The 6,480-nt window shown below is 37.5% G+C and overlaps 1 long non-coding RNA gene across 1 annotated transcript; it reads right to left on the bottom strand.

Annotated features, from left to right (window-relative positions):
* Positions 1-4,876: 4,876 nt before the first annotated feature.
* Positions 4,877-6,007, bottom strand: LOC122322326 (uncharacterized). Its single transcript, XR_006246525.2, has 5 exons — positions 5,754-6,007; positions 5,576-5,686; positions 5,359-5,521; positions 5,216-5,298; positions 4,877-5,106 (listed from the first exon to the last, which is right to left on the bottom strand). It is a non-coding gene; the product is annotated as an uncharacterized lncRNA (long non-coding RNA).
* Positions 6,008-6,480: the final 473 nt, after the last annotated feature.

The following is a 6,480-nucleotide window of genomic DNA, read 5'->3' as shown; positions in this document are numbered from 1 at the left end:
CTTGAACTGAACGAAAAAAGAAACTGAAATATATACGGAGACTCTGCGATTCTTTAGAAGAGAGAAGAGCTTCAGATACGCCATTGTTATTGATGGGTATATAAGGCATTTGAGTCAAACGGACTAAATGTCATATGCACATATTTATTGAAACAGCTAGTCATCCTTAACATTACGTTTTTAAGGTATTATGGCTTCGAACCCCCAGATGGAATTAAAAAGTCTTATCATCCACAATAATGGCAAATATACATACATATGTGAATTCACAAATATATAAACTTTATAAAGGTGGACTTTGGGAACAAATAAAAGAGTGTCTTTATTTACATTGAGAGGAAACTTTTGTCTGTTTACTCTTAAAAAAAAAACCAATATTTTGTTTTCGTTTTTCATGAGTTAAGTATTATAAACTTTTTTGAACAATATCCAACATATTCTGCTCTATAGGCTATTCGAAGACTAGTTCTATGTCCAGAGAGCTCTTTCAAATGGCTCCCTTAGTTTGCTCCAGTTTAAGTTTGTTTAAAGTAGTTACTGCAGCAAAGTGAAACTGGCAGCTGCACTTAATTTGCAGTCAGCTCATTTGTTTTCCCTACTACCTTCTAGATCCTCCTCCGCCTCGGTATTATCCCCAACCACAAGTCTGAGGCATTGTGCATTTTTCTTGCCGTTTTTTACACCGCTTTCTTTTTTTTCTCCCAACCATCTTGTCGGTCTCTGAGTTCTCGGTTCGAAGAGAATATGAACTATAAAAAAAATGAAGGGAAAACTTTAGAAGCCGTTTCCTGCCGAGCCCCACCCGCCGCCGTAATGTTGTGGTGGGTGCGTGTAATCTACTCAAAGCAAATAAATTTTTAATGCTGACTAATGTGGAAAATGTGAGCAGAAACTTACCTGGAAAACTATGAAGCTGGCTTTTTACGCCAGCAGTCTTTAGTCCTTTCGTGATCCAAGGCTGCCGCAATTTGCTGCCCTGGCTAAACGCAAAACCCTGAGGTAAGATATCATTTTTCAAGCTCATCCCATCATGTCAGTCTTGTTTGTAGATCATACCATTGACCTAATTGTCCGTGTAAGAAGTTGTCAACATTTCAGAGAATCAATGGCGCAGACAATTATGCAAGGCAACGAAGTGCAGCAAATTGGCAGGAATGACAAGTCATTAAAAATAATTTTAAACAAACATTGGGGTTGGGAAAATGAAAAGTTTTGCATCAGAAACTTGAAGACATTTTAAATGAGAGTGCCAGCAGCCAGAAGACAATGGCTGCTGCTGGAAACTGCAAGCAAGGCAACAAATTGGCAAAACTCATAACGAGCAAACAAAAATGGCCAGACAAACCTCGCAAATGGCTCGAAACAGTCGCAACAGTGACAACGAGCTAAGGACGCCCAAAGGATGTTGCTTTTACAGTTGTTGCTCCTGCTGCTCCTTTTGCTTTTGCTTTTGGGGGCTGTTGTTTCTGTTTGCCGTTTTCCGTTGCTTTAGTTGGTAATGAAACACTGATGTCCGCAGGCGAGTGGCGAAAGGCGGAGGGCCCACCCGAATGGTCCAAAATGGGCCAGAGTAAACCGGCCAAACATTAACGAGCATCAGCGAAAAACTTGCAACTTGCCGACGCCTGCAAGTGAATCAACTTTTTCAACAGCAGAGTGGCATTGGCATTGCATTGTTTGCAAAATGCTCCGACTAAATTATGCAGAATTGCTGCTACCAAGGAGTCGAAGCCAAAGTTAAGCGCCAAGCAAAATGCAATTTGCGTTGCCTTTCTTTGATGAACTTGCTACGGCTTTTTGTTATACCCTTTCAGAATTCATTGTATTTACAAGAAACAATTAAGACAATAGAAGGTAATCCCTCTGGTCTTCCCTTTAGTATTTCCATCAGAAGTAAAGCTTTTTGATACTTCGGGAGTGTATCTATTCTTCGTATTCTTCTAAACTTGGGCTTCCCTTCTTTATTTTAATAAGTTTAAAATTTGTTGCAGCAATCAGTGGCGAGCGCGGCCAGTTGGTTCCCTTCATGCAAATCGACGCCAGTAACTTCCCATAGCAACACATGGCGTATACTTAATATACAAAGGCATTATGCAGACGGCACGTGCCAATTAATAAAATAGAATTCATCAACTTGGCATCGGCAAACTCATAAATTCAGTTGGGTAGATTATAGGTCCGATTCCCAGTATAAGTCACTTAAAAGTCTGGGTCATCGAGACGCTTTAAAAATGCATGTCCCAACACTGAATACATCTCCCAGATGGTTGTTGTCTGTGGGTGGGTGTACTACGTTGAATAAACAAACATCTGCGGCCGGTGAGGTTAGGATACAAATTGAATTTGCGCCCTAAAAGAGCATAACAAATAGACGACAGCACGCATACGCCGTGTGGTACGTAAAGCCACAAAACCCACATGCATGTCAGTGGATAACCAAGACACTGGACAGCGCAAAAAAATCAGTCTCTCACCCAGCCAGCCATCCACCCAGTCAGCCACTCACTCCAGTCACTCACTCACCTGATGTCCCTTTGGTACAGTCAGTGGGGCATGATGCTTAGAAATTTTTGGCATGTGTGTGGCAAGTGGAAAGTGGCAACCAATGGCACAAAAACAAGTCCACAACATCGACACAGCTGCTGCTATATATCCTGCTGTTCCTGCTGTCCAAATTCCGTTTCAAATGCACACACATGGCTGGCGACATCATCGTCATCATGATCATCGTCAGGGCCAGGACTTTGGGATAATGACCGAATAGCTGGCCCGGAGATGACAGTTAACAGTTGCCGAATCCAGGTAAATAAATCAAACAAAAATAGCGACTTTCGGCGACGTGACCGGCGAGCTGAAGTACTAGTGGAGGAACACAGATAGACAGGCCCCTATGCCCTCTATGATGATGACAAAAGTCACGGAGGCTCAATAGCTTGACTGATTATCATCGGCCAGCTGGGCGGGATTCCAGGGATACCTCATGGCAGCCTTGGGTTTGTGTAACCGAAACTGTCGCAGGTCCTGCCGCTGTTCTGTGCGTGACACAAATTGCTGGACCGGCACAGAGGCAGACACAGAATCCGAAACAGAATCAGACCCCCTGACAAATGTTTCCTGGAAGATGTCAGGCTATGTCCTTCTTTGGACGTACGATGGCAGGACGAGCAGCTGGCCAATAGCAACAGTTAAGTTCATTTTGACACTCCGGGCACAGTTCGTTTGGCCGAAATCAATAATGTCTAGTGACGAGTCCTTGGATAGACAGGACCAGTCATGTGAGCGATTGATGTGCTTTGACGACAAAAGGAATAATTCGTCTTGTAAAAATAGTTTGTTTGTCGGCAGTTGATTATTTTGGATTGTGGGATGAATATAATGTCCTGGAAATTATACCCAGGATATAATATTATTAGTCCCTATCTTATATTATCCCTAATTTAATGATAGAAAGGTAATGTTCCTTTAAAACTTTTCCTGCATTGGTAATAAAAGCATTTTAATCTTTTGAGTGCTTAAGTGCAGTCAACTGAGTGCCATAAAATAGAATAACTCGCTGAATTTTTGAATGATGTGTTTTATTTATGCCATTCTCATGCTGTGCTTCTCTTGTTTACGTGACCCCACCTGACCCACTGAACCAGGTGACCTCCATCCGACCAGCACTGGTAACTGCTAACTCCATCTGTGAGTGCCGGTCTGGGCCGCACAATTGAATATATTATGGAATATATATTGCGGCATATATTAGACTGGCATTGGATTGTGGTTCGTGGTCCATGCAGTATTGTCCCCGCTACCCAGTGTCCGGTATCCTCTACCCTGTGTCCTTTGTCCAGTGTCCGTGCGTGATGAAAACTACGGCCTTTGCGGATGCTGTTGTTGTGCTTGTCGGCTTTATGGTGATCACTCAATTTGAATTAATTTTCGGCTGTCATGGCAACCTTAAATTAGTTTCAAACCATTTGCATAAACACAGGCTCAAACTTTGCGGGAGTTTTGGAATTTGACGTGATTTTGATTGCCAAACAGCAGGAAATAATGTTATTGGCTTTAATTTTTCTTACTTTCTTATTATATTGGTTTTTTTTTATTTGGGAAGGAGAGAAGGTTATCCTTGATGACTCCTTTTTTGGGGGGGAGACACTCTATTTGACTGGAAAGTAACGTCAGTGTGCGGGGAAAGTGAACAGCAGCTGTCCGAGCCTGAAAGCCGTTGAGGTTTTGTGGCTTTTTGGCCAAAAGGACAAGGCAAGAACTGAGAAGCTTGGTAAAAGCAAAAGCAGAGGGGAAAAAAAATGACCAAAAAGAAAAAATAAATGTTTTGCCACTCTGCTTTTCACGACTAATTCGGTTTTTGTTTATCCTCACACATTCTCATACACACTCAAAAAAAAATTAACCCTAAGATTTAGAAATTCGCCCTATTTTTGTCTTCAACGGCACCGCACCATAAAATTTAGGGTAAATTTTTCTAAAATTAATGGCATTTCCTTTCTAAAATATAAGGAAAATTGCCCTAAAAACAAGAAAAAAATTTCTAAAAAATAGAAAAAAATTTCTTAAATTTAGGGTAAATTTTTCTAAAATTAATGGCGTTTCCTTTCTAAAATCTAAGGCCAATTTCCCTAAAAATAAGAAAAAAATTTCTAAAAAATAGAAAAAAATTTCTTAAATTTAGGGTTTGTTTTTCTAGGTTTTAGAAAGTACTTTTCTAAAACTAAGGAAAAAATGTCTTGATTTTATGGCGATTTTTTCTAAGCCCCAGGGCAAGGCGCCCTAAAATTAAGATAACCCTTTCTACAATATATACAAATATTTCTTAAATTAAAGGTCACCTTTTCTAAATTCTAGAAATTTTATTTCTACATTTTACATTACATATTACATCATACATTTACATATTTTTACATTATTTTTACATTTACATTTGTTTTCTTTGATAGCTCTCTTCAGTTCTTACTTTCACATAACACTTTATTTATGGTATATAATAAATTTGACCCTCGAATCTTGAATTGTATACTTGACTTATAAATTTCCAGTAGCACCATGTTTTCCCCTTTTGGTGGGGACTAGAATAGCGTGAATCATTTGCGTCCTTTTTATCTGTGGAAAATAACGTCAATTAATATTGCGATATAAATATATTAATATACTATTTAATCGTGAATGTTTTAAAACATCTTTTAAGGTAGTGTAATTATTGCCTTTTTACCTTCGCTTTGTTGAGGGAATGTTTTTAGTAAGATAAAACTCTGGACTTCCTTTTAACGAAATGAGAGAAAAAATTGCCACAATCTAAGAATTTATTCAATAAATGCATTAAATAAAACAAAATTAATGTATAAAAAATATTACCAATTTGTCTTCACAATTCTGCTTAAGAATGGGCAATTCCTCCTAAGCTAAGTGTAGCTACACTTGTATCGTCCTAGAAAAAGAAACTTTTGCGCCACTCAAAAGTAAGATCAAATTTTGCGTTAAGCTTCACCTCTTCACTATTGAACATCAGCCATATTACCTAAAAATGTATTTGGGAAATTATTTTTAACCTTTGAAGTGGGGCGTAATTTACCAGTTGATAACTTTTTCTCCTTAGCCTTCAAATGATAAATTTTGCCATATGCAGCAGACCTTCTGGCTTTTTTCCGATGTTAAGATCTATCATGTCTTTCCACAATTAGCTCTAGATTAATTTAATTAGTAATTAAAATAAATTACTTATGAAATTAGTAACGTTTTTAGTAACTTACCAGCGAAAAAAAAGAAAAGGCTTCTCAGTTTATCTTTTTCAGCAAGGAATCAATTAGCACTTTTTAAATAAACTTTTTAATAAACTTGTAATGTCAACATCTTAGAGATAGTTTAAATATCGTTACATTATTTCTTAACATGATTTTTTGTATTTAACATGTTAAAACTTTATACATAAAATATAATATAGATCAGTCTGCATTTATCTGCCCGTGCTCTGCCACACACACAGTATAAGTGTGTGAAACGTCATGACGCGTCATGCTTAGAGCCTACTTTCTGCTTTCTGCTATACTAATACTAATGCGTTAAAATCATATCAATGTATTGGGTGCCGACCACGGACAGAGATAAAATATAAAAAAAATTCTTTATTAAACAAAATATTTCTATTTTCTAGGGTTACTTAAATTAAAGGGTAACACCGTGCATTTTTAGAAAGGGATTTCTATATTGTAGAAACAGTTTTCTATTTTTTAGGGTTAGTATCTTTTTAAGAAAAGAATTTCTATATTGTAGAAACAGTTTTCTATTTTTTAGGGTTAGTAACTTTTTTAGAAAGAAATTTCTATATTGTAGAAACAGTTTTCTATTTTTTAGGGTTAGTAAATTTTATGGTGAGCCTTTCTATTATTAAGAAAATATTTCCTGAAAATAAGTCATAATTTGCCTTAATTATAGAAAAGTTTTCTTGATTTTAGGGCGATTTTAGTTTATGGCGACTAT

The sequence above is a fragment of the Drosophila bipectinata genome, chromosome 3L (genome assembly GCF_030179905.1).
Source record: "Drosophila bipectinata strain 14024-0381.07 chromosome 3L, DbipHiC1v2, whole genome shotgun sequence".
NCBI classification, from domain to species: Eukaryota; Metazoa; Arthropoda; class Insecta; order Diptera; family Drosophilidae; genus Drosophila; species Drosophila bipectinata.
The sequence above is the reverse complement of the archived record's forward strand: the minus strand, read 5'-3'. Positions and strand labels throughout refer to the sequence as shown.